General features: G+C 43.4%; 1 protein-coding gene across 1 annotated transcript in view; it reads right to left on the reverse strand.

Annotated features, from left to right (window-relative positions):
* DMC1 (DNA meiotic recombinase 1) overlaps positions 1–12,001 on the reverse strand; it is a 1,571,258-nt gene that overhangs the window by 100,032 nt on the left and 1,459,225 nt on the right. The window lies entirely within an intron of this gene.

Genomic DNA, 12,001 nt, shown 5'->3' on the forward strand with positions numbered 1-12,001 from the left:
TACCACATATCAGATCAGATGGACTGAATGAATATGCTTTACCATTTTATTTCTATTATTGATAATTATTTTCAGCTTTAGTTTCCTCAGTTTGGTATTAGATACCTAGTGGTATACTCGAGGCACAGACTCTCAAACAGAATCAGAACAAATATTGCCTTATAGACAAAACAGAGATCAACTGTTTAAAATACATAAAAAGGGAATATAATGAGAGATCCTGATGCCTTTCTGAATAGTTCAAAATATCCAACCATATAATTTTCCTAGTAAGGAATTGTACCTTCTTGAGGTCTTGTAAATGGCTTGCACCAAGACTGCAAAACATATTATTATATTCGTAAATGAAAGGGATCAGTGAAGCATGAGCTGCCATAATAATATTCCTGGACTGACTAGGCATGTTATTTAAAATCAGACAGCCCACTGAATATACTTTGTTTTTGCTTTGGTTGATACAAACAACATATGTTTAACTAGCATTTTCTTTTTTCTCCGTATCTTTAATAATGAGGTCATATTTTAAATTTGACCATTTATTTGTAAACCCAATTTATACCCTTTCCCCAAACCTCACAGTTCTGCATTATGCTTACATTAAAGGTGAAACCACTACTGCCATACCAGGTGTGTACCTTTTGTAGACCATCCTGGAGAACTTATGTGAAGGACAGTACGGTTGTGTAAGCCCTACTTACCTGTAACAGTAGATTTCAAATTCATGACTGCCTCAGTGGCATTTTGGGTTGTCTACCAAGGTAACCCACTGTTGGCCAGCGTTCAAACCTGAGAATCCCTCTCTCTCTCTCTCTCTCTCTCTCTCTCTCTCTTCCTGTGACATCTGACTGGATGAACATATCCCAAGAGGGATACCTTCAGCTCTGACAGGAAGTGAGTGTTTAGGCTTTTTTGCTTCCAAACAGGAGAGGAAAGTACCTGAAAACAGAATCATCTAGAAAGAGTAAATTCACAGCTAATAACAATACCATGTAAAAAACAAATTCAACAAAAAACAAATCAAAGGGGTTGAAACCCACCTCAACTTTGCACAGTCTGGGGGATGGTAGGGGGTTGCTGCCACTGAGGCAGTGAGAAATTTGAACATCTACTGTTACAGGTAAGTAGAACTTATAAAACTGTACCATGTTCATCATTCCCACTGCCACAGTGCCATTCTGGATGAATTCCTAAAGATTACACTACCAGTGAGGTGGAAGGATAAGGAACCAAGAGCACCTGGAGAATGGGCCTAGAAAAGCCTGATCTTGACATTGAAAATTAATCTAGTGCTTTGCAAAGTATTAACAGAAGACAAGTCTGTTGCCCTTAGAATGCTTCTAGAGTCCACCACTTTCCAATACACCATCAAAGGAGAAACAGCCATAGTTGAGAGAGCCCTAACTTTGCCTAGAAAATATTTACCACAGTGGTAGTAACAGAAAAGAATAGCAGAGGACAACCATTGTGCAATAGTCTACTTAGAGAAAGATTGACCTCCCAATAGCAGACAAGCAGCTGTTCAGCATAATTAAAGGGCTTTTTTGTCAAGGATTTACCTGATCTGACTCTGTGCATCCAAGGTATTTAGAATCTTTTCCCTCTTGTTTTTAGGTTCCAAAAAGAAAACTGGAAGACTACTGCCTTGAATCAGGGTAAATTCAGAAATGACTTTTGGCATGCAAGATGAATTAATGCATAAAACAACCCTGTCCTTGAGAACAGTACTGGGTTACCTTGGTAGAGAACCAAAAATGTTGTTGGCCCTTCATGAGAGCTTGCAGCTCACAGACTCATCATACAGATGTCAGAGCAATAAGCAAAACAGTTTTCCAAGTAACAAGCTTTAAATCAGCCTAAAAAGCAGGTTCAAAAGGAAATAAGGTAAATTTTCCAAGAACAAAGTTGAGATCTCAAGAAGGAGGAAACTGCTTTCGAGAGGGTTTTCAATGCAACACTCCTTTCATAAACTGTTTGACCACAAAAAGAGAAGAAAGAAGAGGATCTATGTGCAGACAAGCTGAGATGGCCGAAAGATGCACCTTGATAAATGCATACGATGAGCTATCATTGAGAAACTCACACATACTTAAAAAAAAGAGGAGTAAACACCATATCATGCCCTTTGCTGTTGGTTAGGCACCACCTAGAAAGCCTCCTCCGCTTTTAAATATAAGATTTTCTAGTTGCAGGTTTCCTTACCTCCTTCAACACCTGCTGCACATTCTCAAGGAACAAGTGCCTAAATGGTGTCAAGACAGAATCATCCAGGTTGTCAGCTGCAATTGCTCTAAGTTGGAGTGCACCAGTTGCCCCTGACACTGTGTGAACAGATACAGATTATGCGGAAGCTTGTGGTAATTCCCTTGGCTAATTCCATTAAAAAGGAGAACCAACTTTGCCTGAACCAAAAGGGTGTCACTACAGTAATTTTTGGTAATTCTTTCTGAATCTTCAGAAAAACCTTAGATATCATGGAAAGGGAGGAAATGCATACGGGAACATTCACATCCAAGGAACAAGAATGCACCTGTCCTCCAAGTGTGGCTGGAAGGATGTCGCAAACAAAATTTTTCCAACTTTTGTGCAAGTGTTTGGATCCTGGTTTTCTTCAGTCGTTTGCAGAATTCTTCCAACTGTCTATTTTGAAAGGAGGTGAACAGATCTATTTGAGGTGTTCTCCATATCTGGACCAAATCCTGGAAGACCTCTGTCATGACTTGACACTTGTAAGGTCTGTCCAGGATCTTCTTTGTCTGTTTGCCACAAAGTTTTCCTCGGAATGCATGTATGAAGCCTGAAGCATCAGAGGTCTATAAGGCTAGCTCCCAGGCCATCAATGCCATTTAGCTAATAGGGTATGACCTTGTACCCCCTTGTCTGTTCTGGTACCATGTGACTGAGATGTTGCCTGTCACCACTCAAAGAGGACCTGGAGACCATAAGTGGTGAAGAATATTTAAGGCCTGAAACCCTGCTATCTTTTCTTGACATGTATGTGTTTTGTAGCATCTGAAGGATCCCTGTTCACCTTGCATTTGAACTTTCCTGGACCCTGCTCCCCATGCAAAATCTGATGAGTCCATCTGGACATACTGACCTGGGGTCTGGCAGAAGAAGGGTAGGCCTGGATTGAGAGACATCTGATCCTGCCACCACTGTAACTCACATTTCACAAATTTCTGTACTGGTACCTGGAAATCTTAGGATGCAGGTGCTGGGACCAAAGATTTTTTAAGTACCATTAAATCTTATTCATATGGAATCTGGCTATTGTATCATAAGGATAATTCATGCCATGGGGCTTAGAATTTTGAGAAACTGTCTTTAGTAGGTAGCTTCTTGAGGACAGAAATCCCTGAAAATGTTCTGATGAGTCAGGACTTTGTCTTCTGGTAGAAAGACCATTCTTTTGTCAGTGTCTATCATACACCCCATGAGGATAATTCTTTGAGAGTGTTTGAGACAGGACGTTTGCATGTTCAACTTGAAGCCCACGTGAGCTACAATGGTCGAGACAGTGTCTAATGATTCTAAACACCTGCAAACAGACTCTGCATAAATCAGCAAGTTGTCTAAATAAGGGAAAATGTGGATGACCTGGGTCCTGTTGTAAGCAATCACTACAGCAAGGCACTTCACAAATACTCAAGGTGCAGTAGACAGCCCAAAGGGTAATGCAGACAACTGATAATATGAGACAGCCACATCAAATTTCAGATATTTCTCAAAGTTGGGAGCAATTAGAATACCAGGATAAACATCTTTCAGATGAAATAGTGGTCTTGAAGAAGGGGTAGGGCCATCTGCAGGGTTAGCATTTTGAATTTGAGTACTTTCAGAAAGGTATTTAGGCGACACAAGTTAGAAACTGGTCTTCATGATAGCTCTTATCTGGGTACCAAAGAGATTCTGGAATAAAATCCTTTTCCATTTCCTTTTTGTGTTGCAGGAAAGTACAGTTGAGCTATGTCCTACTTACCTGTAACAGTAGATGTTGAAATTCCTCACTGCCTCAATTGAATTTTGGATTAATGCCAAGGTAACCCAGTATTGGCCAGCTTTGAAAAAGCTGAGATTCCCCTCCCTCTCTTTTCCTGTGACAGCTGATTGGACAAGCTTATCCTGAGAGGGAAGCCTTCAGCTATGACAGGAAGTGAGTATTCAGGCGTTTTCACTTCCACAAAGAATAAGAGGAAAGTACTTGAAAGCCAGAATCATCTACCAAGGGCCAATTTACAGCCAGTCACAATACCATGTAAAAACCAAATCCAGCAGCAACTGAATCAAACAGGCTGAAACCCACTTCAACAATGCACAATCTGGGGGATGGTGGGTGGGTGCTGCTACTGAAGCAGTGAGAGATTCAAACATCTACTGTTATAGGTTAGAAGGACATATATAACCGTACTATGCTCATTATTACCACTGGGATGCAAAGCCTTCTCTGACCTTGAGAAGGAATCCACTTTGTAGCACTTTGTGAAGGTATAAACAGAGGACTCTTGAATGTTTTAGAGTTCACCCTTTCCAATATACCATTGCAGAGGATGAGGCCCTAGTTGAGTGAGCCTTAAATTGCCTAGAAGAGATTTACTGTGTTGGGAATAACAGAAAACAACAGCAGAGGACAACCATGGTGCAATAGTTTACAAGAGACAGGCTAACTTTTCTTAGCACCCATATAGGAGACAAACAACTGTTCAGCATTCCTAAAAGGCTTTGTTCTCTCACAGTAGTACCTGAACTGCCTGTGCACATCCAAGGTATGTTGAATCTTTTCTCCCTTTTTTCTTGGATCAGGAGAGAACACTGGGAGACTGATGGGTTTCTTCATGGTAAATTTAGAATCAACTTTAGGCATGAATGATGGATTGGTGTGTAACACAATCCCATCGCTGAGAAAAATCAGATAAAGTTAGTACACTATGAGAGATTGCAGTTCAGGGACTCACCTTTCAGATGTCAGAGGAATTAGTAAAGCAGTATTCCAAGTAATGAACTGTAACTCAGCCTTAGAAACAAAAAGGGTAAGACCTTGTGCCCAATTGCTTGTTCTTGCACCTCATCATGGCAGTGTTGTTAGTGACCACTAGAAGATGATCACTAGTCCATAAGTGGTAAAGAACTTTTAAGTGATGAATTGCTACCAAGATTTCTTTTGTGTTTATGTTCTTGGCACACCCTGAGGACCCCATAAGCCATATACTTGAATGTCCATGGACACTGCTCTCCAAGTAAAATTTGAAAAGAGTTTCTCTGGATAAACTGGACTGGGGTCTGAAGAGAGAAAGGACATTCTGTATTCAGAGGCAGTTGATCCAAGGAGTGAAGGTGCCGAGTCCAACAATTACTTCAAGTACCACTGACCTTTTCTCATGTGTAGTCTGGCTAGTGGTATCATGAGGATCATTGATGCCATGAAGCCTGGAATTCTGAGGAACTCTCTTGCTGAGGCCAGATCTAGAAGACAGAAATCCAAGAAAATGTCCTGATATGGCAGAACATTGTCTTCTGACAAGATGACATCCTTTTTACTGCATCTATCCAATAACCCAGGCAAGCAATTTGTTGAGATGGTGTGAAAAAAGAAGTTATGTACTTACCATAACGTTCCATGTGAGTTGTTCATCTCGCCTTCATTCTTACAGATGTGTTCGGAGCCGAGGATCGGCTCCGAGTTGCCTACTACAAAGCTCGATGTCTTCAGATAGCTCGAGGCTAGGTCCCTATCCCATGATGCACCTAGAGTTACCTCAGATCTTGTTTGCTGTGCATAATAATAATATCATGTGTTATTCTATCACTCCATAAGAGAAAGCTATAGAAAGGTTGAGAAACCAGGAAGAATCCAGCATCTCGGTTTTCGAAAAACCCTGGAGGGGGGTAGAAGGGTGGGAAGTAAGAATGAAGGTGAGATGAACAACTCAAATGGAACGTTATGGTAAGTACATAACTTCTTTATGTGAAGTTGTTCTATCTCACCATTCATTCTTACAGGTGGGTAGCATCCCAAGCACCATCTATCTCGGGTGACTCACGGGAGTATGTTTTTTAGGACAGCAGACTCAAAGGAGGCCCTGCCAACTTTGTAATGAGTGATAAAGGTATGAGGTCTTGACCAAGTGGCTGCTGCACAAATGTTATCAATAGGGAGTCTGGCAGAAAAAACAGAGGATGTAGACACTGCTCTGGTGGAGTGAGACTTAATTTTATGTTGTAAGGACATATTGGCAGCTGAATAAGCAAATGTGATACAATCAGATCACCACTTAGACAGAGTTGTTTTAGCCACTGGCATGCCTTTCCTGGAGTCTGAAAAGGAAACGAAAAGCTGTTCAGATTTCCTAAAATATTTTGTTCTATCCAAGTAAAATCTAAGCTGTCTATGAACATCAAGTTTGTGCAGCATATATTCTAAATTGTTGGAGTGATTAGGGAAGAAAACTGGCAAATCAATAATTTGATTAAGATTAGGTTCAGTGCAAACTTTAGGCAAAAAGGAGGGGTGAGACTGTCAGCATGGAAAATCAAATAAAGAGGTGTAATGGACAAGGCTTGAAGCTCTGACACTCTGCGGGCAGAAGTGATAGCTACTAAAAAGATAGTCTTCCGTGACAAAAAATTGAGGTCAAATGAGGACGCTGGTTCCAATGGAGGGAGAATAATGCAAGAAAGCATAACGTTTAGATTCCATGGGGAATAGGGAGATTTCACAGGTGGTCTGAGATGAAAGGTCCCTTTGAGAAAGGCTTTGGATAGTTTGTGTGACATAATATTCAATCCTTCAAATCCAAGATGAAAATTAGAAATGGCAGCAAGCTGAACATGAACTGTTGCTGCTGCTGCTCCTTTGTTGAAAATCACAGTCATGAACTCTAAAATTGAGGCCATAGGGGCTTGGTAATGATCAATGTTGTTTTGAGAGGCCCATATAGAACATTTTTTCCATTTGCTCAGGGATAACTTCCTCATAGAGGATTTATAAGAGGATATGAGAATTTGTTTTGTCTCAATAGAAAGGTTCTGGAACCTGGCTATGATGGGAATTGGAGCAGCCAAGCTGTCAGTTTCAGGGACTGAAGAGAGGGATGAAGTTCCCCTGACGAGTGCTTCAGAAGGTCTGGAACTGGGTCCAGAATCCAAGAGTCCTCCAAAAGATGAAGTTGAAGGAAGGGGAACCAAATCTGACGAGGCCAATGAGGGGCTATTAGAATGATGGTCCTTCCCAGGGCTTTTGCTTTCTGTAGTACCTTGGGTATTAACGGGACTGGAGGGAATGCATAGAGGAGACCCGGAGGCCAATCATGTACGAGTGTGTCCCTTGGGGCTTCTCCTGGAGGGGGAATCAGGGCAAAGTAGCTTCTGCATTTTATGTTCATGTGGCTGGCAAAAAGGTCGCAGCAAGGCTGGCCCCACCTGCTGAATATTCTGTCTGCTATTTCTTTCTTGAGGGACCACTCGTGAGGCAACAGATTTGCTCTGCTCAGGTTGTCTGCTATCACGTTGGATATCCCTGGGATGTGCATTGCTAACAGAAAGCGCTGGGTGGAAACAGCCCACTGCCATACTCTTAGGGCCTTGCGACAAAGGGGGAGGACCTGGTTCCTCCTTGTTTGTTCAAGAACCAGACCACTGACATGCTGTCTGTCTGAATCGCAATCGTACCCAGAGGAAGAGAGTCCTGGAGGTACTGCAATGTTAAAAGTACTGCTCTCATCTCTAGGACATTGATATGCAGATGTGTTGCTTGATCGGTCCATGTGCCTTGGGATGTTCTTCCCTGAAAATGCCCCCACCCTATCAGGGAAGCGTCTGTGGTCACTGGTGGGGGTAGGACAAAAGGACGACCTATCGTGACATGAAGAGAGGTTAACAACCACTGAAGATCCTTTTTGCATGAGTTCGTGATCATTATAAGGTGAGACATTGGGAGCTCTTGGTAAGGCCATTGAGTGAACAACAGTCATTGCAGAATCCGCATGTGCATGTGACCAAGTGGTATGGCCAATATTGCGGCTGCCATCATGCCTAACCATTTTAGTACTTCTTGTTTTTGGATATCAGATTGTGGACCTGTTGATGGAGTACTAAGACTCTTTCTACTGGAAATCTCAACGTGTTGGTGGTGGTGTCCAATTCTGCTCCGATAAAGACGGAATGTTGCGATGGCGACAAGGCAGATTTTTCTGAGTTTATTGTAATGCCCAGCTGACTGCAAAGTGAAAGAGTGGTGTCCCTGGCTTGAATGAGTTGATGCCAATCGTCTAGGTATGGAAACACCTTGAATCCTAAATGTCTCAGGTGAGCTGTGACCACTGCCATACATTTGGTGAACACTCTGGGGGCTGTAGTGAGACCAAAAGGGCAGGGCTCGAAACTGGTAATGATTGGCTCCCAGCCGGAAGCACAGATGATCCCTGGATGGTCTGGCCATTTTTATGTTGTAGTACGCATCCTGGAGATCTATCGAGCACATCCAATTCTCTTTCCCTAAGAAGGGAAAGTATAGACTGAAGGGTGACCATCCGGAACTTATCCTTCTTGACAGAGCTGTTTAACCTGCTGAGGTCCACAATAGGTCTCCAGTCCCCTGTGTTTTTTGGAAATAAAAAGAATCTTGAGTAAGTTCCGGATCCTGTCTGGTCTGCTGAGACTGTCTGGATGACTCTTTTTCTTAGCAATGTTTGGACCTCTACTGTTGCTTGTTCCCTGTAACTGGGTGGAACGTTTGGGATTTTTCTTGTCAGTGGAGGGGGTGTGGCGAAATATCCTGTGGAAATGATACTTTGTACCCAGTTGTCATTTGTTATTTTGAGCAAGGCGTCTGGATACAAAGATAAGCGACCGCTGACTGCCTCCAGAGTAGGACAGTCAGGCCTCCTTTCAGAAGCGCTGGTAGGGCTTCCCAAAGAAGTGATCTCTGTCGCCCTGGTTTTGCGGACCCCCTCTGCCGCGAGGGTGGCGTTTTCCATTATTGCCCTCTCCTCCATGCGTGCCCTGAAAGACTCCTTGGGCATTTCTGAACCACATCTTTCCTCCCCTTTGACCCTTGGGGTAAGGTCTGGTAGGGGTGGAAAAGCCGACTCCAATGGCAGACAGAGTCTTTCCTTCTTGCTCACACCTGGTCCTTAACTTTGGGCCGGAAAAGAGATAAGCCATCAAAAGGGATATTTACGAAGGATGACTTGAAGGGCTCAGTGAAGGAACACAAGCGATTCAGGAGTGTCTCCTAAGAACAATTCCTGTACCCGCTGCCCTGCTCGTTCCATCAGCTGCATACGAAATGAGGCGCATGGATGAGTTAACAATGGAGTTGAGGGTAGCAAGCTGGGAGGCAACTTTATTTGAAGCTCCTGCAGCTACTGTATCCTGCAGAGTATCTCCAATCTCTTTAAGGAGATCTCTTTGCAGTCTAGTGAAATGAGTTAGATAGTTGACTGAACGCAGTGCAAAAGTCGCTAAACTGTAAGTGTACTTCCCATATCTATCCATGATCCTGGAATCTCTGTTAGGAGGATAGAGAGAAGAGGAAGTTTCTGAAATTTCCTTTTTGGTGGCTGCCGCCATCACCATGGCATTAACTGGCACACCTTTCATCAGAAAGGAATTGTCCTGGGGAGCAGAGATAAATTTATTAGGCATCCTGGGGACAGGCTCCTGGTGTCTGGAGACTCCCACGCCCTTCGTGAGACCAGCTGCATAAGCTCAACGAAGGGTGGAGACACCCAAAAGGTGGAGGATTGAGACCTGAAAGCCTTCATGAGAACTGACTCGTCTTCAGTAGGGCTGGTGGACTGCCCGTCACCCCTCTGCCTAAGGATTTCTAATATCTCAGCAAATGAGATATCCTTAGAGGGGGACTGTGGGGACCCCTCTGACTCATCCAAGTCAGTCTCAGATGTCAGAGACTCCTGAGGGGACTCTAGATGCTTCCTCTTACAGATTCTCCTCCTGGGAACCTCATCAGTGGGGGCTTCTGGTGAGGTCTCGGAAGAGCAGGGGCCACCCAATGGGGCTTCCTGAGGCTCTGGGTCTCTATGCTTGGCAAGGATCTGTGAAGCAGAAGCAGACACAGAAGCTTTAGGGGAGGAGGTTGCCGGACCTGAAGACGCAGATGTCTTAGGTGACATAACTCTCCTCATGGCTTTGAAGGCACCTCTACTCTGATTCGGAGGGACCGACGGATCTAAAGAAACTGTTGATACCCCTGGCAACGGGACAGTGGGCTCTGAGCCAGAGGTACGAGCCGAGCTCATTCGAGCCAAAGCCTCGAGAAGCAGAGTCGGAACCGACAAGTCAGTCCGACTATCCTCCCCACACCCGACCAGAGAGTGTCGGGTCCTAGATTCCTCACTTGCCGCCAAGGACGTCAGAGTACATGGAGCCAAAGACACTGGAGCAGGTGTCAGTTCCAAAGGCTCCAGGATCAACAAGTCCGACACCTCCGGCTCAGAAGGACTGGTATGGCTTGGAGAAGGAAGAGCAGTAGGTGGTAAGAGGGTCTTCGGTTCCGAAGCTGCTTGGGGCGGAGCCGATAAGAATTTAGCAAAAGCTAGTGCCTGTAAAAGCTTCTGCACCACATGATCCACATCCAAATCGGAAAGGCTAATCGATGGCCGAGATGAGTGGATAGAAGGTGGTACAGACTATAACAGTGGAGACTTAGGTACTTCGGATACTGGTTCCAAAACTGGGGACCGGCTCTGAAACTTTAAGACGGTCAGCTCCAAGGTCTGTGGAGCTGACGTCGAAGACTTTTTTTGATTTCTTACTCTCAGAAGTCTTGGAAGACTTTGAAGACTTACTGGATCCATCTTGGTCACTCAAAGCTTCTTGGAATGAAGATTTAAATAAACCTCTGTCGAACAGTTTTCTCTTTCTCTCCTGAAGAACATGAGAAGAGAAAGGGTGACATATGGAGCAGCTATCTTGGAGATGCAATGCTCCCAAACAATAAACACAGTTAACATGACTGTCAGTGACAAACATTTTCCGGCCACATTTAGGGCATTTTTTAAATCTGATTTAGGGTGTTTGTCTTGGCCAGCCATATTATATAACAAACAGTATCAAAAAAGGGTAGTGTAAAACTGGACACACCCAAACAATTTTAATCAACAATATCAACAAGCCCTTTAAAAACTATGAGCTAAATAGTCACACACACACAAAAACTATCTATCTAAACAGAATATAAAGTATCAAAGTTGTGACAGAAAGTCACTATCTAAATGCACACAAGAATACTATATACTACTATTTGACACACTAAAATCTAAACTTTAGCTCTAATTATTTTAAAGCTGTGACAAAAAGGTCACTATCTAAGCACACACTAAAATCTAAACTAGTAATAAAGATAGCTGTGACAGAAAGGTCACTATTTAAATACACAGTATAATCTAAACTAGGCCTAAGAAAAAATGAGGCCAAATAATAATTTAAGAAAGAGGCACACCAAGGGAAGGGGAACTACACAATAAAGCTGTAAGAGCTTATCTAAGTATCTAAAATTAGAAGTTATGTACTCACCATAACGTTCCATCTGAGTAGGTAGTTCATTTGTCTGCAACCTGTGGGTTACGGATCCGATATCGGATCCGAGCCGGCAACTTGTTTCAAGCTAATGGATCCGAGCTCCTAGCTCCTCCCTTCACCCATAATCCCCTGCTAACCCTCCATGACCTCAGATTGAGTTTGCCTCTCAATATATATCCAACAAAGGATATCTAAAAACTAATAGATCCGAAGAAGGTCAGGGGGAAGGAGGGGGGGATGGTTGCAGACAAATGAACTACCTACTCAGATGGAACGTTATGGTGAGTACATAACTTCTAAATCTGAAGTAGGATTGTTCATTTGTCAACAACCTGTGGGACAGAGTCCCCAGCTACCTGCACCCTGGGTGGCCATCATGGAAGGATATTATGAAGCACCGCAGAGCCAAAGGATGCTCTCCCTCTAGAAAGCAGGTCTAGCTTGTAGTGGTTGATAAAGGTAT

Source organism: Protopterus annectens, chromosome 1.part0 (genome assembly GCF_019279795.1).
Source record: "Protopterus annectens isolate FY-2018-M chromosome 1.part0, PAN1.0, whole genome shotgun sequence".
Taxonomy (NCBI): domain Eukaryota; kingdom Metazoa; phylum Chordata; order Ceratodontiformes; family Protopteridae; genus Protopterus; species Protopterus annectens.